The following is a 24,530-nucleotide window of genomic DNA, read 5'->3' as shown; positions in this document are numbered from 1 at the left end:
AATGGGCAGCGCTGCCGAAGTGCCTGCAACAGGGGCACTATTAACCCTTTCTTTGGCTGCTAGCAGGGGGGTTAAAAGCTCCCTGCTAGCGGACGATTAGTCCCCTATAACAGCAGTGAAGCGCTGCTAAAATTAGCGACGCTTTACCATTAACGCCGCCCCGCCCCAGTGTGAAAGAGGTCTAACTGAGGAGAGATAAGAGACAGAGGCTTGGTTTTATGTACTGTTTCTTTGACTCTCTGTGACCATTTATTGTCATGCTGTCAAGACTAGGGATGAGCTTCGATGTTCGACTCGAACATCGGCTGTTCGCAAGTTCGCCGAACAGCGAACAATTTGGGGTGTTCGCGGCAAATTCGAATGCCACGGAACACCCTTTAAATGTCTATGGGAGAAAGCAAAAGTGCTAATTTTAAAGGCTTATATTCATGGTATTGTCATAAAAAAGGGTTTGAGGACCTGGGTCCTGCCCCAGGGGACATGGATCAATGCAAAAAAAAGTTTTAAAAACGGCCATTTTTTTCGGGAGCAGTGATTTTAATAATGCTTAAAGCAGGGATCCTCAAACTACGGCCCTCCAGCTGTTGCAGAACTACACATCCCATGAGGCATTGTAAAACTCTGACATTCACAGACATGACTAGGCATGATGGGAATTGTAGTTCCTGAACACCTGGAGGGCCGCAGTTTGAAGACCCCTGGCTTAAAGTGAAACAATAAAAGTGTAATATCCCTTTAAATTTCATACCTGGGGGGTGTCTATAGTATGCCTGTAAAGGGGCGCATGTTTCCCGTGTTTAGAACAGTCTGACAGCAAAATTACATTTCAAAGGAAAAAAAAAGTCATTTAAAACTACTTGCGGCTATTAATGCATTGCCGGTCCGACAGAAGTTCATTGATAAAAACGGCATGGGAATTCCCCACAGGGGAACCCCGAACCAAAATAAAAAAATAAAAAAAAAAAAAAAAAAAAAAAAAGATGTGGGGTGTCCCCCTAAATTCCATACCAGGCCCTTCAGGTCTGGTATGAATATTAAGGGGAACCCTGGCCAAATTTTTTTTTAAAAATGGCGTGGGGTTTCCCTCAAAATCTATACCAGACCCTTCAGGGGAACCACGCGCCAAAATAAAAAAAAATTAAAAAAACCGGCAATAACAGTTATCTAGGGTTTATTAGGGCAGAACAAACCCTACAGATGTATAATAGCAAAACAATAGGAGAAATCATAATGCAACGCTACCCCTCAAAGGAGCCACTAAAAAAATTGTCCGGATTCCATTTACCAGTGATTGCCTCGCAGCCAGGCACACACAATCATAGTCACTCTTTGGCTTAATAACAAGTCTAGGAGTGTTCTTTTTGGTTTTTTTGGGGGGGGTTGGCATAGGGTTGGGGAATTGAGTGGGATACTCCCAAAAGAACTATGTACAAGATGAGGACAGTAAACTTCCTTCTGTAGAACTAAAGCAAAAGTCCTTGCAAAAGCAAACTGTGGACTTGGCTTTGCAGTAGAAGCAGGAAAAAGCACAAAACCTCTTCTTTCGAACAATCAGAGCAGAGTCACTTTACATAGAATTATATAGACTAAGCTCTTCAGGACACCAGCCGATGTCCTCTTTAGATAAACACACAGCTGACTCTCTAGCATCAGAGGGGTGGCAGCAGCCAAACAATCTCTAAGATCTCTCTCACTGTCTGTACTCGCAAATTTTCATGGAAAGTTGATTGCCTCCTTCCAACATCTATGCGGCACCTTTTTCCTGTAATACCAAACTAGATCTTCAGATGACAGCCCCTCAGTCAGCTATCTGTAACTTTAGCATCCAGACCCCTCAGTTAGCCTCACGAACAGTAAGCACATGGCAGAGCTGCACAGACAGCAGCAAGCCCTTTAGCCTAGACTTCTCCTCACTAGGACAAGACCCAGAAGCTCTGTGTCTCTGAGTATTCATACAGACTCCCAGCATCCCTTAGGGCCACCCTTCCTAGGTTTGGTCAGGGCTGTATAAATATTTATGCCGCTCAATTGCCTTGCTCCACAGCTATGTTCTAGAGATATCCACAGTTCTCCCGAAGCAGAGGAAGCAATCAAACCTGCAGCAGCTGAAACACTGAGCAGAACAGAGCAATCAACACAACTCCACTGATCACAGTGAGCACAACCAAAACAAAACAGCAGCTCCAATGCTTTCAGCAAGCCAGAACCAAATTCACTTGATCCCAGCACCTATCTAGCAGGGTGGTACTACATATTATAGCAGGCGAGCGCACACCCCATCTGCACAGCGGGGGACCCGATACTCGTGGCCGGAGGGCACGATCACCGCCAGCCACCTGCGATCGCGGGCATGAGAGCCAGAATGAGGATTTGTGTGTGTAAACACAGAAATCCCTGTTCTGATAGGGGAGGAGAAACAGATTGTCTGTTCCTACTAAGTAGGGACAATGATCTGGCTCCTCCTCTAGTCAGTCACATCCCCTCACAGTTAGAAACACACCTAGGGAACACACTTAAACCCTTGATCGCCCCCTAGTGTTAACCCCTTCCCTGCCAGTGACATTTATACAGTAATCAGTGGCTACTTTTAGCTTTGATCGCTGTATAAATGTCAATGGCCCCAAAAAAGTGTCAAAAGTGTCTGATCTGTCCGCCGCATCGTCGCAGTCCCAATAAAAACCGCTGATTGTCGCCATTACTAATAAAATAAATAAATAAAAATGCCAAAAATCTATCCCCTATTTTGTAGACACTATAACTTTTGTGCAAACCAATCAATATACACTTATTGTGATTTTTTTTTAACAAAAATATGTAGAAGAATACATATTGGCCTAAACTGATGAAGAAATTTGTTTTTGTTTTTTTTTTTAAATTTGGGATAGAAAAAATATTGTGTTTTTTTTCAAAATTGTCGCTCTTTCGTTTATAGCGCAAAAGATAAAAACCGCAGAGGTGACCAAATACCTCCAAAAGAAAGCTCTATTTGTGGGGGAAAAAAGGACATACATTTTGTTTGGGTACAACATCGCACGACTGCGCAATTGTCAGTTAAAACATCGCAAAAGATGGCCTGGTCAGGAAGGGGATAAATTCTTCTGGGGCTGAAGTGGTTAAAGATGGATTGTGCTACAAGCAATGCACTTTTATATGAACATTTATTTAGGATTCATGCTTTGTTAGTGGTGCACCAACTCTTGGGACACTTAATTAATATTCAGTTCACACACACACACACACACACATACATACATATACATATACATAATATATATATAGTGTATATCACAGTGCTATTTTATTATAAAGTTCATGTCAGTAGTAAACATCTGAGCAACTTTGAAACCTTGAAATTATGCTCACATGAAAATACAACTAGATCAAACACAAAAGTTGAGCGTATACATGTAGAGAAAAGGAGAACCAAGTTGTGCTCACAAAATTCAAATATTTGCTTTTGTTTCATTAAAAACAAAAATCTATTTTTCTTGTACGCTACATGTTTCTCATGTTTCAGTACAGGCAAATACAGGCAGTCCCCGGGTTACAAACAAGATAAGGTCTGTAGGTTTGTTCTTAAGTTGAATCTGTTTGTAAGTCGGAACAGGTACATTTTTTAGGTGTAGCTCCAGCCAAAGAAACAATTTAAGCTTTTTGGATAGCATAGGGAAGGGTTAACTGTAACTGTAATGTTTGATTTGCTATCTATGCCTCTGCTCAGAAGATTTCACCTCACTTTCTGTCCCAATGACAAATGACAATTGGATTTAGACAATTTTGGGTTATTGTGGAAACAAGCTTTTTCCCATAATAACTCTTATGCCCCGTACACACGGTCGGATTATCCGACGGAAAATGTGTGATAGGACCTTGTTGTCGGAAATTCCGACCGTGTGTAGGCTCCATCACACATTTTCCATCGGATTTTCCGACACGCAAAGTTTGAGAGCAGGATATAAAATTTTCCGACAACAAAATCCGTGTACACAAATCCGACGGACAAAGTGCCACGCATGCTCAGAGTAAATAAAGAGATGAAAGCTATTGGCCACTGCCCCGTTTATAGTCCCGACGTACGTGTTTTACGTCACCGCCTTTAGAACGATCGGATTTTCCGACAACTTTGTGTGACCGTGTGTATGCAAGACAAGTTTGAGCCAACATCCGTCGGAAAAAATCCTAGGATTTTGTTGTCGGAATGTCCGAACAAAGTCCGACCGTGTGTACGGGGCATTACAGGTTTGAATCTCCTATCCTAGAGGTAGATTTCCTCTCCCTTCCTGTTGTCTCCCTCAGTTTGTAAGTAGGAGTCATTTGTAACTAGGGGATCGCCTGTATACTGCTTTCTACGAGGTATGGATAATCTTTTTTTTTTCCTTTTATACTATGTAGCATTTCTTTAGAGTACAAAATCCTACCCGCGCAGTAAAGTACAACTTTACACGACATTTTGGCTTGTTCAATGTCTCCCGCTCCTAAAGCAGTTCCGACCCTGATATTGGCAGCCGTGCCAAAGCCATACGGAAGCTGTAGAGGAATATATTAGATGAATTAGAAATCTGGCCAAGACATTGCTAGTGAAGATCATTTAAGTTTACCAGCATGGTAAATGACTGCATCCTCACATCACAGATATTATCCAAGTGGAAAATGTATCCAAGTGAATAAATACTAGTATGAAAAAAAAAACATAATTTTGAATTAAAATAAAATATACAGTATAGCATAATATCTTTTAAATCCTCCATTGCAGGTTGCTATGAATACCACTAGCTGTTGTGTGAACAATTTTCTCTAAGTAATGTCAAAACTACATAGATCCTTATTTTATCTGAAAATCATTGATTCACCAAATTATTTAGATATACTTGCATTTCCTTCATATACCATGTACAAAATCCTGGTAAATGGAACCCAGGGTTGAAGGGTTAATAAGAAGAATATTAGGATAATATTTAGGATAATTATGGATAATATTTTATGCTTGTAGGTGGAGTGCTTCTTTAATTATTCCGTTTAAAAGAGTGTTATAGAACTTTTTACAATAAGCATTTTTATTAATTGTGAAACTTAATATGAGGAACTTATAAGTGAACATATGTATCGGACAAATGTCTCGGCTGTAAGAAATAGGAAACCGCTGGAGTTTTTTTATAACCTCGTCTAAGTAACAGTATAATTTGCCTAGATACTAATACGTAAAGAAGACTAAATATGTGTATCTGTATGATTTGTTAAATTAATAAGGAGGTCTTTTCCTTATAATAAAGAAAATCTGTCATCTAATGCACATATCATAATATGCATTATATTTGTATCTGATTGGTGGGTAGAAATGGTCCAACCCATCTGCTTTTATACTTAATATGATGGACCACGCCCAATAAACAAGTTTCTGATTTTCATTCCAGTGTTTCTGGTGTCTGATTAAAGCGGTGTTCCAGCCGCAAAAAAAAAAAATTAAAAGTCAGCAGCTACAAACACTGTAGCTGCTATGCTGACTTTTAAAAAGGACACTTATCTGTCCAGGGAGCCCACGATGTCGCCCCCCCTCCCCCCCAAGGCCGATCTGTCCATCGGATTGGGTGCAGGCGCTGCCATTCCAGCTAAGGGAAACCTTACAGCTTCACTGCAGGCTTCTGACTGCACATGCACAAGTCCTGCGGCGCTCTGTGAATGGCCAGCTTGTCTTCTGGGGGACACACAGGTCTCAGAAGACAATGGGGGTGCTCGCTGAAGAAGAGGATGTGACGTCCTGGGCTGTGGCCTGGCTGAATCGGAAGTACACTTGTACTTCCAAAAAAGGTATTATTGGGAAAAAAAATTCAATATCCAAAAACGAGGTTTGGAGAGGTTGTCTTTTGTTTAAGACCACCTCCCAAAGTGGGTGGAACTCTGCTTTAAGCAGGACTTCCAGGGCCCTGTAGCCAAGGTTAAAAGGTAAGAGGGAGAGGGAGAGGGAGTATAATTTAACCCCTACACCTATCAGTCCATAGTTTTAAATAGGGTACTCTTACAGACTTCTAGACACTATTTCAATTTCCTGAAATTGCAAGTCTTGTTCAGAGATTTTAGCTTGAAGCCTTGTCTCAAGAACATTGTTTATCAAGAGTAGCATCCTTAAAGTGTCACTAAACCCACATCATAAAAAACTATCAATTAGATATGTGCATGAGTGCATGATATATGTGAGTCTTGCGAGCTACCAAAAACCGAAAGTAACTATATATACTAGAAACACAGTGTGTGTGTGAAAGGTATTCAAAAGACCAGCTGCTAGCACTGATCACATCCCCATATGCATGTGCACAAAAATCTGAATTTAAGTGTGCAGCGCTGAATCATGAAATATAAACAAATATAAAAAACCATTGAATCAAACAACATATAAAGTGCATAATTAAATGTCTATACAGTAAAGTGCAAAAAAAGTCCATACAAATGGATGTTGATTGATAAACAACTAAATGTAATTGTGAAATCCTATATATAAAGCTTCCAGACCACCATCACCTCACTCGTGCTCTCCCCAATGGGTAAAGGCTCAACTCTGGAAGTGCAATCCCTCTGAGGAAGATACGTGACCTTGTGTCGAACATGCGTAAGGGAGGCACTCAGGCTCTATAGCGATTTGAGGAGCTGATCGAGATTTTGGATGTGCGGCTCTGTGTTGTGCTTTAGACCTATGTTCGTATTAGTGTGGTGTGATGGAAGCACCCGCATATTGTGAGTACCCTGTACATTTTAATAAACGCATGTTAAAGTGTTTTAAACAATTCACGCACGATTGGACTGTTTTTCTCTGCATATTTTCTGCTGCTGAAATACTGAGGAGGAGATCTTAGGAGAAGTTTAGGAGCCAGCTGTGTTGGATATCTCACTGAGTCTTGGGGTGGCTCATAGGAGTTTTCTGACCCTGCTTAGTTGTCACACTCCCAGAGGTGAGCCTATACTCATTGGGAGGGAGCATGAGTGAGGTGATTCGTTGGTGGTCTGGAAGTTTTATATATAGGATTTCACAATTACATTTAGTTGTTCATCAATCAACATCCATTTGTGGAATTTTCACAGTTTTAATATGGATTTTTTTGCACTATAGACTATAGAGTCGCACATGTGGGCGTATACACAGTGGTAAATGACAGCCCATTCCCACCCTCCCTCCTCTTCCATGCCCACTAACTAGCTAAATACAATGGAGGTGGGATATTACATGTAGATTGATGGAGGCTTCAAAGTGGTACAGCCTGTGAGAAAGCAGAAATCCACCCACACCATGTTATTACAACAAAATAATAAAGATTTGATTTCAAATATATATATTTGTATGACAATTTAAAGTTTACTACTATTAATGAATTTTTTTACTTTGCATTTCTATAGGCTTTTTTTGTTTTGTTATTTTGACCAGCAGCAGAGGACTAGAAGCCCCTCCTTATGTTTCCCTGCAGACTGGCTGGGAAAGATCTGGGTCAAGTGACAGCTGTATATCGATTATGAAAAAGGTACTGAGATGTTTTTTTTTTAATTAAAATAATTACAGTGCCATCATCCACATACAGAAATAGAAAATACAATGTAAATTAAACGGTGTGTGTTTAGTATCACTTTAAGCTCCCATCTGACAAAGCCGAATATATATCAGAATGGAAATGCTGGTTGTTACTTTAAACAAGCTGTCAGCAAACTTCTGCACGAATTCAAAACAGCATTTCTATTAAGATCAATGTTAAGTCTATCCATTTATCTGATCATAAATGGTCGGTATTGCGTCTTCATCTCCTTTGTACTGTAATAATGAGTAAGAAATTTGGTACACTGATCATCCATAACATTAAGATAACAAGTAACGTGAATAAAATTAATTATCTTGTTACAATGGCATCTCAAAGTCAGTGAGATACAAATAATAGGTAGCAAGTATAAATGTTGTCCATAAAGTAAATGTGTTGAAAACAGAAAAAAATGGGCATCTATTTGGTTGTGTTTGGGATGGCGTAGCCGCGAACTGCTCTAGGTGTCCATGTTTATTCGTGGCCATAGCCAAAGGCTCCTACAATGGGCATGTGAGCATCAGAACTGGACCACAGAGCAACAGAAGAAGGTGGCCTGGTCTGCTGAATCACATTTTCTTTTACTGTAATACCATATCATATGGATGGCTAGGAGTGTGTATCTTGTTTCCTTGGGGAAGAGAAGGCACCAGGATGCAGTATGGGAAGAAGTCAAGCTGGCGGAGGCATTGTGATGCTTTGGGCAATTTTCTGATGGTAAAATTAATATATTTCCTAAACCTGTACGGTTTTGGAGATATTCCCTTTGCATGCATCCACTGACGTCAGCGGTGCATGCGCTCTGAATGCCCGGCTGAAAGTCCGGCAGGCACTGCTGGACCTTGCTGGGAAAAAGACTCCCGCACGCATGCGCGGGAGTGACGTCATCGTGGCTCTGGCCACTCACAGCGCCGGAGCCGTGAAACCCAGAAGAAACGCATAGGGCAAGATGCAGTGCATACTAGCTTATTATGCCTTTGCCTTGCAGGGTTTTTTTTTTATGTGAGGGTATACAACCACTTTAAGGACTATTGACTGTACTGTATATCCAAGTGTATGTGCACAATTCCAACAGGACTCCTGTAGGACCCTTTGTTGATATTATCTGTTTGTACATTGGATGTATGTTCTGTTATTAATCTTTTATGATATAAATACTATATATATATATATATATATATATATATATATATATATATATATATATATATTATACTATATACTGGTGTGCATCTACATACTCATGGTTACCTGTTTGCCAACCATATACTGTACATATACGGCGGCAAGACGGCTCCCGCTGTGATTGGACACAGCGAGAGCCAATCAGCGGGTCAGGCGGACCCAGTGTTCGCCGGGACCCGCCGGTCATTCCCGAGAGAGGCAGAACGGCAGCCTGTCGATGTAAACAAGGAAGATCGCCGTTCTGTGAGAAGGGGAGGTAGAGATCCTGTGTTTCTGCTAAGCAGGAACACGGATCTCTGCCTTCTCACAGTAACATCACATCTCCGCAATTAGTAATCACTTCCTAGGAACACATTTAAACCTTCATGTTAACCCCTTCCCAGCCAGTGTCATTAGTATAGTGACAGTGCATATTTTTAGCACTGATCATTGCATTGGTATCACTGGTCCCCAAAAATGTGTCACTTAGTGTCCAATTTGTCCGTCGCAATGACGCAGTCCCACTATAAGTTGCTGATCACCGCCTTTACTAGTAAAAAAAAAAAAAAATCCAGTGAATCTCTCCTATAGTTTGTAGATGCTTTAACCTTTGCACAAACCAATCAATATACGCTTATTGGGATTTTTTTTTTACCAAAAATTTGTCCTCCTCCAGTGCCCCTTTCACCTCCCCACAGGTCCTGTAGTTTGCCCGCAGCCTCTGTCCACCTCCTGTAGTATGCCCACAGCCTCTGTCCACCTCCTGTGTTATGCCCGCAGCCTCTGTCCACCTCCTGCGTTATGCCCGCAGCCTCTGTCCACCTCCTGTGTTATGCCCGCAGCCTCTGTCCACCTCCTGTAGTATGCCCGCAGCCTCTGTCCACCTCCTGAAGTATGCCTGCAGCCTCTGTCCACCTCCTGCAGTATGCCCTCAGCCTCTGTCCACCTCCTGTAGCATGCCCGCAGCCTCTGTCAACCTTCTGTAGTAAGCCTGCAGCCTCTGTCCACCTCCTGTAGTATGCCCGCAGCCTCTGTTCACCTCCTGTAGTATGTCCGCAGCCTCTGTCCACCTCCTGTTTCATGTCTGCAGCCTCTGTCCACCTCTTGTATCATGTTCACAGCCTCTGTCCACCTCCTGTATCATGTCCGTAGCCTCTGACCATTTCTTGTGTTTTATCATGTCTGCAGTCTCTGAGGGGATCCTAGAAAGGAGTCAAGTGTGGGAGCTCCGCTGGGGTGGGGTTTAGGGGAAGAGACAGACACGTGTGGACTGTGGAGAGGAGACAATAGAATAAAACCAGAGCCACCAAGCTGGAGCTGTCTGACTGAGCACTGCACGGTGCACCTGAGAGCAGGTCAGTGACAGCGCCACCAGGCCAATCTGAGGGAGGTCACTGATGTAAGGAGGGGAATAAATACAATAATGTAAGAGGGCATCAATATAAAGGCCCCCCCCTTTATTAATAATTCCCCCTCTTACCTTAGTGTATTCACTCTGTGGAAGGTGGCCTCTGGTCACCATCCTGCAGACTCTGATGTAAGGGAGAAATCTGTGCTGGCTGGGTTAAAGGTATCCTGACCTTCATGTAAATTGAGAAATATGTTTTTTGACTTTTGTTTAACTTAAACACATTGCTAATAGCACTAGCTATGTGTTTATAGTTCAAATATAGATATTTGCACTGTTTAGCACTAAAAACAGTCATTTTAGGTATGTTTTTGCAGTGTCAGTAAAGAATGTGGATCCGTCAGTAAATGTCATGGTTTTTTGCCAGTAAAAAACCTGGCGCCGTTTGTAAATTTTGGCGTTCTGCCAGTAAATTTCACTTCGGCGGGTTGGCAACACTGGTGGTGGCACTGCCAACTTTATTTTCAAATACATTCTTCCACTTAGTGAAGGTTCTGTCTCTCTTATTTAATTACAGGTTTAGTGCAATATCCTGTTTGGGGAGGGTCATTTATTATAAGCCCCTCAAAAGAAGGCTACACACTACTTTTTTCTGAACTTGACTTTTCCCACATAAGTGGATGCCTTATTAAAACAAGCTTGGACATATAGAAAAGAAGTTGTATACCAGAGAATTGAAGACAGGAAAAATCTTCATAAATACCCATGAACTTGTCTGTTCACCAATCCAAATATGTGTTTTTATATATATATATATATATATATATATATATATATATATATATATATATATATATATATATATATATATATATATATACACATATATACACAGGGCTTTTTTTCTCAAACAATAGGTGCTGGAACTTAACCACGGCCCCACAAAACCCCTTCCCTTACACACACCCTGCAAATCACATCAAATAGTGGGTGTGTTCAGTCAAATTTCACAAAAACAGTAGGAAACCAGACTTCTGTGTTTACAAGCGATTGTGGTGAGCAGGCACCAAAGGGTCTGAGCCAGAGGTGGTGGAACCGAGTTCCACCAAGTTCCCCCTGAAAAAAAGCCATATATATGTTATCTGCACTCAAAGCTGAACTTCTGGTACACTGCTAAGGCACTGGTTTTGATTACACACTATCCACACTGTCGACCACACCCACTCCAATGATTGGTCTTTGATATTGTAAATTTATAGTTATGCATAGTTATATTATTGCTGTTTTCATAAATTGATATGTAATAATTGTTGTTCCAGAATATTCTACCTAAATCTAGATTCCCTGATAAAGAGTACTGGAATTGAAACTCATCAAGCTCTTCACTTGTAATACACAGCTTTTTGCTACAGCTGGGCAACTATATCAGTTTTATTTATTGTCTAATAAAATGTTATATTTTAATTATGTGGTTTTTGGGTGCCTAAAATCTATTGTTCTCAGAGGAGAAATTTGTGGAGAGAATTTGTGCTAGGAGGAGTAATTTTGTGGGGGACGGGTGAAATTGGGTGAAGCTTGAAAAGGTAGGACGTATTGAAGGGAGAGGATTTGAGCAGAGAAGGGGGATTGGAGGCGCAAAGATTTGTTTGGGGAGAACTTTAGCTTGCAAAATGAATTTATGCTTAGGGGAGTAAATGTAAAGAATATTGCTCTATTTTTTATTTATTTTGGGATGGAGGCAGGGCATTTTTGCTGACACAAGATGTTCACACATCGTGGGAGAGGGCAAAGATTTCATCTCTGCCTTGAGAACTAGACGGTCTTGTCTGGGCACTGACAATCAACATGTTCCCCTTAAGCAAATATGCAATTTATCACAACTGATTGGCTCCTTGTGCTGCTTCTCCTTCTCCCAGCCTAAACTCTAAAGTACAGGGTATTTTATGAGGCTGATTTAAGTCAAATGCAGAATATCTTGAATTTCTTGCATTATAAAATACATTAAATTATGTATTCATGAATACAGAGCTGTAATATATACAGCTCAGAATGATTTTATATTTGCCTGGAGTTTAGTTTTAAATTAACAGTTTCATCCGAGTTAGATTTAAAAAAGTGTAAGCATGCATAAATAGTAAAGTGACCATCATACCATGACAGCCAATGTTAGCAATTCCAACATAATGGCTTGTGCTCCTAGCTCCACAACACTAATAAGCCCTAAAAAATAAGATGAAAGTGTCAGTAGTTGTCAACTGTTCATACAACATTCAATTACTTGACCAACAATAACCATGTGATTAAAAAAAAAAATCTAAGGAGCACTGATGACTGATAAAACAGGAAATAGCAGTCAAAATGATTTTTAACACAAAATCTTTTTGGTTTTAATTGCTTAGCATTTACTATTACATCCTTTTTATTTTAAAAACGAGCAAACAGTAACTTTACAATTCTATGTAGCCTGCTGCCGGCTGTTACATGTAGCTGAGAGAGGAATGTAATATAGTGCTATGATCAGATGATTGATGTAAGTGTGTTTTTAATCTTTAATAAACATGCCAGAAAGGTTTTACACTATTGGAGCATTTATTTTCATGTTCTTGTAAGAAGAACCTTATGGGGTGATGCTCAATTGGGAACCAACTTATAATTATAATCATCTGCTAGCGGGGAGAGCCTGAGGGATCGCTCTATGGTGATAGATGGTAAAGATGTTCGATTGCAAGCTCTGTTGACTTCTCTTTAATTAGGGCATCATATATAGTCGGTAAGCGTGTACTCTTTCCATAAGAGGTGGTGGCTTCATGATTGAACATTTCCTTTATAGGCGATGGATGCTTATCATGTGTATAAGAATATATGAACACATGAAAAGAGGACTTTTTCTTTTGCACGTAGACTGTTTTGTATTTTTTGTCACTGACATCTTTTTTCGTGTGTGTGTGTGTGTGTGTGTATATGTATATATATATATATATATATATATATATACACATACATACACACACACACTATCTCACAAAAGTGAGTACACCCCTCATATTTTTGTAAATATTTTATTATATCTTTTTATGTGACAACACTGAAGAAATGACACTTTGCTACAATGTAAAGTGGTAAGTGTACAGCTTGTATAGCAGTGTAAATTTGCTGTCCCCTCAAAATAACTCAACACACAGCCATTATTGTCTAAACCGCTGGCAACAAAAGTGTGTACACCCCTAAGTGAAAATGTCCAAATTGGGCCCAGTTAGCCATTTTCCCTCCCTGTTATCATGTGACTTGTTAGTGTTACAAGGTCTCAGGTGTGAATTGGGAGCAGGTGTGTTAAATTTGGTGTTATTGCTCTCACTCCCTCATACTGGTCACCGGAAGTTCAACATGGCACCTCATGGCAAAGAACTCTGAGGATCTGGAAAAAAAGAACTGCTCTACATAAAGATGGCCTAGTCTATAAAAGATTATATAAAGATTGCCAGGACTCTTAAACTGAGCTGCAGCAAAGACCAAGACAATACAGTGGTTTAACAGGACAGGTTCCACTCAGAAGAGGCCTTGCCATGGTCGACCAAAGAATTTTAGTGCATGTGCAGAGGTTCATATCCTCATATAACCTCATATCCAGAGGTTGTCTTTGGGAAATAGACGTATGAGTGCTGCCAGCATTGCTGCAGAAGTTGAAGGGGTGGGGGTCAGCCTGTCAGTGCACAGACCATACACAGACCATACATCACATACTACATTAAAATGGTCTGCAAGGCTGTCATCCCAGAAAGAAGCCTCTTCAAAAGATGATGCACAAGAAAGCCAGCAAACAGTTTGCTGTAGACAAGCAGAATAAGGACATGGATTACTGGAACCATGTCCTGTGGTCTAATGAGATCAAAATAAACGTATCTGGTTCAGATGGTGTCAAGCGTGTGTGGTGAAAACCAGGTGAGGAGTACAAAGACAAGTGTGTCTTGCCTACAGTCAAGCATGGTGGTGGGAGTGCCGGCACTGGGGAGCTACAGTTCATTGAGGGAACCATGAATGCCAACATGTACTGTGACATACTGAATCAGAGCATGATCCCTTCTCTTCAGAGATTGGGATGCAGAGCAGTATTCCAACATGATAATGACCACAAACACACCTCCAGGACAACCACTGCCTTGCTAAAGAAGCTGAGGGTAAAGGTGATGGATTGGCCAAGCATGTCTCCAGACCTAAACCCTATTGAGCATCTGTGTTGCATCCGGAAGTTGGAGGAGTGCAAGGTCTCTAATATCTACCAGCTCCATGATGTCGTCATGGAGGAGTAGAAGAGGGTTCCAGTGACAACCTTTGAAGCTCTGGTAAGCTCCATGCCCAAGAGGGTTAGGGTAGTGCTGGAAAATAATGGTGGCCACACAAAATATTGTCACTTTGGGCCCAATTTGGACATTTTCACTTAGTGGTGTATTCACTTTTGTGGCCAGCAGTTTAGACATTAATAGCTGTGTGTTGAGTTATGTTGAGGGGTCAGCAAATTTACACAGTTATACAAGCTGTACACTCACTACTTTACTTAGTAGCAAAGTGTAATTTCTTCAGAGTTGTCACTCGAAAATATATAATAAAATATTTACAAAATTGTGAGGCGTGTACTCACTTTTGTGAGATACTGTATATTGTATATCACTTGGCACTTTTTTGCAGCACGGCTCCTTTTGTTGAAATTGAAGGTTTACTAGGTATAATGGAAATAATAAACTCATGTGCTGCTATATAACTCAAAAAATCATGTTCTAAGTGTGCGTGCAACTGCTGCAGACCACCCCCCACACAAAGCATAAAATAATATGTGGTGTGCTGTCCCTTTAAATAGCCCTAATCTATTTGGCTATACCATAGTCACCTTTTTGCAATAAATGATAGTGATAAATACATAAAAAACTTGCAATACAAAATTCATTAATAATTAACGGTGCTCCCAAATAACAAAACATACATTCTATAAGTGTCCGTATATGAAACAAATGCAGAGAATCAGCAGTACTGTTTGTACAAAGGAGAAATACTGCCGATTCTCTAGTCCCTTGGAGAGGCTGCTGCACTCTGGAAGATACCAGCAGAACTGCAGATCCTAATAAACTGGGAGACACCAGGAGGAGTAGAGTGGATCTTTTACTGTTCTGCCCAGGAAAGTTTGTGGCTTTGTACCCAGGATCCTGAGGAGTAAGGACCTATGTCAGCCTGCTCCTCTCAAACTGAGAGCCACTTAGAGTGGGGAACTTGGAGCAAAACCGGGGAAGGAAGAGAAAGTCCAGGCTAGAGTGCTGAGTCCACAGGCACTTGTTTTCCAGTACGGCTGGAGCAGCAGCATCATCAGCAGATGAAGACCAAAGAACCACACAGAGCAGGTTCACCAGTCTTCATCTGCATCTACAGCCATACAGAGCGGGTTCCCTGGAGTCAAGCCATCAATCCATGAGAGGCCCCTTCACCATCGGTACCCACAGATGAAGTGCAGGATTGGTGAGAGGGTTGTCAACCCACCAATCACTCTGCACCACAAAACAAAGCAAGACTCTAGCTAACACAGTTTGCCATCTGGTTCCTTAGACACTACTGTACTCATGCAGCATACCACTGAGCAGTGCCACATCACCTGTTCTGGATTACTTAATCAGCTCAGATCAACTTAACTCTTCTGTGTATTTGTTGCTTGCTCTTTTCATTTCTCAAGTTATTCCTGCAAGAGTTCTTCTATCTGAAAGCCACTTAACATGAGCATTAGTACACCACCAAAAGGGCCCCAACCATGCTAATTTGTTTTTCCCTTGTTTTTGGAGATTTTTACTCCCTGTTCATAGTATTTACATAAACGTTAGCAATGTTTCACCTTCTGAGGGCAATGAAGTCTTGGCAGACTTGAAAAGTCCTTGCAAGTGGAAAGGCTACCTAAACCTATAAAGGGGACGCTGCGTCAAGAGCCAGTAAACAGAGCCAAAGAATATAAGGACCCAGGAAACACAGCAAATAGAGCTGAATGAAAGTATTCATACAGTGTAGAAACCAACCTGCTAAAAAGCTTCCAATTTCAAAACTCCACCATTCAATGCAAAGCATCAGTGTGCTGGGAATAGCAAGGCGTAAGAATATATCCCACTCTTGAAGACAGTCTTTGGACCAACCTGAGAAGAGAACATTTTCCAAACCAGCAGGATGAACATGTATATCTAAATAAGCATAACTGTTGATATAAAATAAATAGAATAACAGCATTTTTTTAAAATTCAGCTCCCCTTTGTACCAATATAATATTATTGTATCTTGGCTGCAGAAAAATGCAAGTTTTCTTTGATTTTGAGAACAAGGCCTTATCCTTAGCCCTTGCTATATTTCTTACAAAACTACGCAGACTCCCTGGTATACAGACAGAGGCAGAGGAACCAGTAATGCCGCACACACACGAGCTGACTTTTTGACTGGACTGATCTAACGGACCGAGTCCGGCGGACAATCCGATCATGTGTGGGCTTCATTGGACCTTCAGCGGACTTTTCCAGTCGAAAATCTGACGGACTGTAGATTTGAAACATGCTTCAAATCTTTCCGACGGACTCAAGTCCGGTCGAAAAATCAGTTCATCTGTATGCTAGTCCGACGGACGAAAACCCACGCTAGAGCAGCTATTGGCTACCGACTATCTTCCTTATTTTAGTCCGGTCATACGTCATCACATACGAATCCGTCGGACCTTGGTGTGATCGTGTGTAGGCAAGTCCGTTCATTTAAAAGTCCGTCGGAAGTCCATTGAAAGTCTGTCGGAAAGTCCGTCAGATCAGTCTGGTCGAAAAGTCTGCCCGTTTGTACGTGGCATAAGACACAGGAAGGAGTTTACCGGCTGAGCTCATTAGCACACCTTCACCCATCAACTGAGTTTTCACAGCACCCCCCACTATTTCTCCAAGCGTGCATTTGCCTGGCTTCCCCAGGGTCACTTCCGACGGGCTTAGACTGCATGGTAAATTCCTTGGGGCCGCATGCATCCCATGGGACACCGCTGATGTAGTGAAAGGGCCTGCCTGATTGGATAGAGAGTGATTGGATAGATAGTGTGTCCTCCTATTATATAGTTTTGGTAAATCTAAAGGAGATTGTACAATTAAATTGTATAGTATATGGCCACATTTATACACCTAAAATTACCTAGTTGTGCTTTCAGTGTCATTAATTGTTAACGGCACACCAAACACAGAAACAAACACACATTTTACCACATGAAAAAAATAGGTGAGAAATGCAGTAAAAAACATGCTCCATGCCAAAATGTCCCATAAGCTACTTTGCCACGTGTAGTGCAATCCATTGACGTCAATGGCTGCCGTATGTGTGGAAAAACAAGCCAAGAAACGAGCCAAAAAACATTTGCTCCAACTGTGGTAATGCACCATGCTCCGCTCCAAAAAAAGTTCTGGGGCTTCTTTGGGATGATTGTTGCATGTAGGGCAGCCCATTCAAGTGAATGGGCTGTCCTATGTGTGACGAAAGAAAACGCTCCAAAACACCCAAAATGCATTTGGGAATGTAAGTTTTCGCTACATGGAGATGTGAGTGAGGCTTGACCACTGAGTTTCTCCATTCACTCCTTCCTATGTACTTGTATAAAGATGACCATACACTATGCAATTTGATTGTACAATCTCTGTACAATTTTCTTAAGATCTACTAGAACTTACTAGATTCGACTAGGACTATGGTATAGGTGGACACACCTGAACAATCCATTCAATTTGTATCAAATCAGACAGGCCCTTGTAGTATATAGCTGATGGAAAATCTAAAGGAGATCGTACAATCAGATTGTATAGGAAATGGGTGAAAGATAGTATTGTAATAAGGGAAGTGGGGCCCAGAGTGGGGAACACACCCTCTTCTGTGACGCAACAAGGAAGTGAAGACTTTTGGGAGATGACCTAACAGGAAGTGAAAGCTGAGGAAGTGATGGAATCTGAAAATCCATTTAAAAATGCAAATAAACTGACAAGATTTTACACCTCCTGTGGATAAGGTAAGTGAGAGAAAAGCACATTGGGATAGCTAGGCCAGAAATGGCATTGGAAAACGATTCTATTCAATATGGAAAATAAAATTCTGCCCAAAAAGGTGAACTTATCCTTTAAAGTAAACCTGTGCATTGCCTCTGCAGTCAAGCCAGTTATTTATATTTACCTTACTTTTGTTACCTTATTATTCCGTTTGACTACCACGAGTGAGGACAGGAAGGCCAGTGCAAGATCCATGAAAAAACTTGGCATGGGAAGGCTAAGGAGACTCTGCCCACCTCATGTGACAGTGCTAGGAGCCTGAACAACCAATAACCAGTGCTGTCATTCGGGACATGAGATCGTGAATCACATGTTCCCCAATATCTAGAAATACTGGGTATTTTTCTTCACTCTCAGTGGTTGAATGAAGTGGTGGAGGATGAAGAGGTGGTGTTGGCAGATGCACTATTACAGTGAACCTGTTGCTTTGATCTGCAAAACTACAATGGTTTTTGATCAATTTTATTTTATTATGTTTTCAAATTTATAAATAATTTTCTATATCATTATTTTCATTAATTGCACATAATATTAATTGTTAAAATACACTTTGCGTGCAGTCAGTACCCTTTTGTTCTAAGCACCCCACTATTCAGTGCTGGCTTTTAATCTTCTCTTCAGTCTGCGAAGGGTAGCAGTGGGGCAGGGAAGGGATGGTCAATACTTGCAGGTTAACAGTAACATAAACCTACTGCTTTGCTCAAGGAATATTTATACTTTTTCAGCGCACCTGTGTAACATACCTCCCCATGTCTCCACATACACCTTTTTACCAACTATGTATAGAAAAAGTGAAAGTGACATTATCCACTGAGAAAATGTGTTTGCCCAAGCTGAACCTCTGAAAAAAAATGAAATATACAATTAATTTATTGCCAAAGTGATACATTCAGTATTTGTATATGCAAATATTAGGCAGTTCACTATGTAAATGCAAAAACACATTTGATTAAAGTAGACCCTGAAGGAAAATGCAAGCTCCACCTCCACCTATAGTGTCCAGGCATCTTCCCCCTTTAAAAAAACACCTACTGATAGTAATTCTAACATGTACCTATAAAAGAAATATATATATATATATTTATAGTTACCGTACACCTGTATTACACCTATGGCACCTAGGTGAGGATGATGTCACATTCCTTCTGGACAGATCCTAGAGAATACAGAGCAGCAAAATTCTCAGCAGAAGACGCTCTTGCAATGGATTGGAGTGTTATCTCCTGAGATTTCTTGTGCTCTGTATTCCCTTGGAAATATCCTGGAAGGGCCGTGGCATCACACCTAGCAAAACCAGAGATGAGGGTTAGATATCTATAAATCTAACTTTTTTTTTTCCTTACAAGTACATTTTGGAATTACTAACATTCAATGATTTTAAAACAGGAGAGGGTCTAATTATAGGTGCGCTGTGCATTCTGCTGCAATATCTGCTTTAAATTTTAGTATTACAGCATCTTGCAGACATACATAATAGACATACATAAATGAGCACAACACATACATTCAGAATTAGAGCAAGCATGCTGTCTGTATTATTTCCTTACTCATCTCTTCACTCTCTACACCTAGTTTGTATATGGTAACCTCGCATCACAAAAGGAATATCTGTATTAAGAAACTTTGCTTTATTAGTTCCATAAAAATCATGTTGTAATTCTCAGAAAAAAAAACTTCAAACTTGGTCACCATTATTCTGCAGCTACACCTATATCGTTATAATAATCCTGCTATGAGAGAAACCTCAAGGCTGCCATCTGACCTTTGCTTCTCTAAATGTATTGTTGTCATATTCATTCTCTCCATGTTTAGTACTTTCAGTCACCTTCCTGGTACACAGATAAAACCTATGGCTTCTCTAATACTATTGATCTACAAAAAAGGACTAGAGTATTGATATCAGTGAGTCAGTATAGTAGGCAACTAGTATTTTCAGAAAGAGGTAAGCAGCAAAGGCCTCCAAATACTATAAATGCTGGAGCTCAACTGTACACTTTAAAACCCTTTATTGTTAAAATTCTATGGTTAAGACCGTTAATGTATTTTGGCTGTAAACTGCCTTAGTCATAGCTTAAGCGAAAGCCATCGTATTTCACTCGCGACAGGTTTACCATAGCCATAATAGTCATGAGTTAAAGTAAGCATCTTCCTCCAGTCTGATCACAAGCATTATCTATCTATCTATCTATCTATCTATCTATCTATCTATCTATCTATCTATCTATCTATCTATCTATCTATCTATCTATCTATCTATCTATCTATCTATCTATCTATCTATCTATCTATCTTATCCATTAACTTATCCACCTATCTTATCTATCTATCCATCTATTGTCTGCAATACTACTGTTCATTTGTGAAGTGGGAAATTTTGACTTGGTTGGTATTAGAGTCTTCTCAGTGCAAGAATGAAATTTAAATATATGTGACATACTTACTCCACTCCCATCTTAAAGACGTACATGAAAATAGCATTGACAACAACATTGATGAGGTTTACTGCTATACCAGTAAAAACCTGAGGCCATATAATACCCTAGAAAAGGAAAATGTATGTTTGTGTCATTGTACATGAAAAAATGACTTTTATTTTATTTTTATAAAAAAAACTAGTTTATTAGTACCGCAAAGTACAACCTCACAAAAAACACAATTTAATCATATTTACGATAAGTTCCAGTGGATTTTAAAACATAAAACCTTCAACATTTTGAAATACAAGATACACTCTATGAAGCACTGCATGTATAAATAAATCAATAAATCAATAGTCACCAAACTATATCTGCTAAGCTTAAACCACTTGCTGAACAGCTGCCGTCATTATACTACGGCAGGTCGGCATGATCCCGCAAATCGCCGTAGGTGTACGTCGCCACCTTTAAGGACAATATCGGGCATGTGCACGCACTGCACAGCGGGGGACCCAATGCGTGTGGCCGGCAGACGCGATGACCGTCGGCCACTCTCGATTGCGGGCACGAGAGCCAGAACAGGGATGTGTTCTGACAGGAGAGGAGAGACAGATCGTCTGTTTCTACTAATCAGGAACAGCGATCTATCTCCTCCCCCAGTGAGTCACACCCCCCACAGTTAGAAACACAAAAGAGGGAACATGTTTAACCCCTTGAGCGCCCCCTAGTGTTAACCCCTTCCCTGCCAGTGACATTTATACAGTAATCAGTGCATTTTTATAGCACTGATCACTGTATAAATGTCAATGGTCCCAAAAAAAGTGTCAAAATGATCCAATCTGTCCGCCGCAATGTCGCAGTCCCGCTAAAAATCACTGATCGCAGCCCTTACTAGTAAAACAAAAAAAAAAAAAAAACCCAATAAAAATGGCATAAATCTTTCCCCTATTTTGTAGACGCTATAACTTTTGCGCAAACCAATCAATATACGCTTATTGTAATTTTTTTTACCAAAAATATGTAGAAGAATATATCAGTAGGGATGAGATCGATGTAAGTTCGACTCAAACATCGGGTGTTCGCCTGTTCGCCAAATAGCAAACAATTTGGGGTGTTCGCAGCAAATTCAAAGGCCGCAGAACACCCATTAAAAGTCTATGGGAGAACTCAAAAGGCTCCCGTTTACGTAACCGTGTGGCCTCGCCCCCTCTGGCACCCCGGGAAAGCCATAGGGAAATCCCCATGCATCAGAGGGGGTGGGGTCACCGGGGAACACCACGGTTTGGCCCCGCCCTCAGTTATAAAAGAACTGTCAAAGCGAAGATGCGTCATACGGCGGGAACCTCCCATGGAGGCGGGTCGGTGCGGCTTCTTTTTTTCTTTTTCGGTCCATCAGTGGAGCGAGAGAAGAAGAAGAATGGACTTTGTGGGACATTTTAACTTTTTTTATTTTTTTAATAAAGGACTCGTCCCAAGCCGTTTCTTGTCATTTTTACCATTTTGACACTTTTTTTGTGAAATGGTAGGGCTACCATTTCACACGGGGGGAGGCCCTGAATCTGGGGTCCCCTTGTTAAAGGGGGCTTCCATATTCCAATAAGCCCCCTGCCCCCCATTTGGGGGGCTACCTCAAAGCACCCTCCCCATGTTGAGGGCCTGTGGCCTGGTACGGTTCAGGAGGGGGGGCACTCTCATCCCCCCTCTTTTCCTGTGGCCTGCCAGGTTGCATGCTCGGATAAGGGTCTGGTATGGATGGCCATTTTAAAAAAAAAAAATTGCCATTGGGTTTCCCTTAATATCCATACCAGACCTGAAAGGCCTGAAGGATCTGGTATGGATTTTGAGGGGGACCCTTACGTCATTTTTTTTTTTAAATTTTGGTTCGGGGTTCCCCTTAATATTCATACCAGACCCAAAAGGACTGGTAATGGACTGGGGGGATCCCATGCCATTTTTTTCAATGACTTCTTTTATCTGTATTGCTAGGACCGACAATTCATTATAGCACGAGTACTTTTAAATGACTTTTTTTCCTTTAGAAATGTCATTTTGTGCAGGGACTGTTCTAAATACGGGAAACATGAGCCACTTTACAGGCATACTATAGACACCCCCAGGTACGAAATTTAAAGGAATATTTCACTTTTATTGTTTCACTTTAAGCATTATTAAAATCACTACTCCTTACAAAACGGCCATTTTTAAAACATTTTTTTGCATTGATACATGTCCCCTGGGGCAGGACCCAGGTCCCCAAACACTTTTTATGACAATCACTTGCATATAAGCCTTTAAAATGAGCTCTTTTGAGTATTCATGTTTGTGTCCCATAGACTTTAATGGTGTTTGTTTGAACAAATTTTTTGCCTGTTCGCATGATCTGCTGCAAACTGAACTTTTTTTGCGATACGGCAAAAAAAACACAGGGTGTTCAGCTCATCCCTATATATCAGCCTAAACTGATGAAGAAATTTGTTTTTTTACATTTTTTGGGGGGATTTTTATTATAGCAAAAAGTAAAAAATATTTTTTTTTCAAAATTGACGCTCTTATTTTGTTTATAGCGCAAAAAATAAAAAAACGCAGAGGTGATCAAATACCACCAAAAGAAAGCTCTATTTGTGGGGAAAAAAAGGATGTCAATTTTGTTTGGGTACAGCGTCGCACTTGTCAGTTAAAGAGACGCAGTCCCGTATCGCAAAAAATGGCCTGGTCATCAAGGGGGCAAATCTTCCGGTCTGTTAGTGACTCACAAACACATATCACCCAGTGAAGTATTTTGTGAATTCCATGGAAAACAAAGTTCATCCAAAATATACAAATAAAATCATTCTTCCACCTTCACCAGATCATTCCAATAGCTGGTATTGTTGTGGAAAATGTTATATTAATGTGTTGTCATAAATCTCCCAGTGTCTGATCAACCACAGCCCGTTCTAAAGAACTGACTGGAGCAGTCCGACGCTGGCTGAGACCTGTTAGGTAATGGAAAACTTCCTAGTGTTTGGAGGGAGGTGTTTGCGGAGAGAGGACATGTCCGCCAGCAAAAGGGCCCCTGTGCAATGCACAGAACGAACGTCTGGTGGGGATGCGTTCACTCTGCAAAGACATTATCGGTTTAGAGGTGTTTTGCTCTTGTCACCCCTGGTGTGCCTGATCAACATGTTTGGGGTGCCATGACGTATACCTGCGGATAATCTCCCATGCACAAGGAACTTTAGTCATCGTCATTTAGTATATTGTATCATGTCCTTTAGTCATTGTTCATTGGTTGTTTTGTATTCTGTTGTTAAATCCTTATATGGTCACTTACATCCTGTGAGGCTGAGGTCACACCCTGTGAAGGAAATGATTGGCTGTTGGGGCCAGGGCTTCCTGTTTGTGATTGCTTTTGTGGTCTTTTGAATAAAGGAGGCAGACAGAGCTGTAAAGGGCAGTCTTGCTGAGATGGGAATGTAAGAAGGATGTGTTGTGATTCTATTTGTAAGCATGACGCACACACCAGAGGATGAGCTACACCAGAGGAGAGACATATGATCAAAAGGTGAGATGGTATTATATCATTAGACGAAATTGTTATTATGATTAGAAACAGGAGATTTGGCTGTGTGTTCTGCGTACAACCAAATTTCGCTAACAGCATGGCGAGCCAGAACGTAGGAGTGAACAGAACCTCCTTCAGAATCGGATCATTAAGATGTGCTGGGGAGGGTCTGCTTCGCAAAAAGAACACATTTTTCGTCTTTTGAAATAATGCTGGAAGTTTGATCGTATGTCTGGTGTGTGCCTGTGTGTGTGTGTGTGTGTGATTTGTATTTCGAATCTTTGTGTAAGGAGACTGTGCCTGTGTGTGTGTGCCTGATGCTGTGTAACAAGTTTATAATGCAGATGTTTGAAATAGAAATGTATGAATTGATATTATTTGCAGCCTACAATGTGTATGTGGCTGAGTAGTTTTGTAAGTAGCTGA

The 24,530-nt window shown here is 40.8% G+C and overlaps 1 long non-coding RNA gene across 1 annotated transcript; it reads right to left on the bottom strand.

Moving 5' to 3' along the window:
- Window positions 1-4,058: 4,058 nt before the first annotated feature.
- On the bottom strand, window positions 4,059-16,594 carry LOC141128075 (uncharacterized). The gene is made up of 3 exons (XR_012241638.1): window positions 16,113-16,594; window positions 12,218-12,285; window positions 4,059-4,527 (listed from the first exon to the last, which is right to left on the bottom strand). It is a non-coding gene; the product is annotated as an uncharacterized lncRNA (long non-coding RNA).
- Between the last annotated feature and the right edge of the window lie 7,936 nt (window positions 16,595-24,530).

Source organism: Aquarana catesbeiana, linkage group LG02 (assembly GCF_042186555.1).
Source record: "Aquarana catesbeiana isolate 2022-GZ linkage group LG02, ASM4218655v1, whole genome shotgun sequence".
NCBI classification, from domain to species: Eukaryota; Metazoa; Chordata; class Amphibia; order Anura; family Ranidae; genus Aquarana; species Aquarana catesbeiana.
The sequence above is the reverse complement of the archived record's forward strand: the minus strand, read 5'-3'. Positions and strand labels throughout refer to the sequence as shown.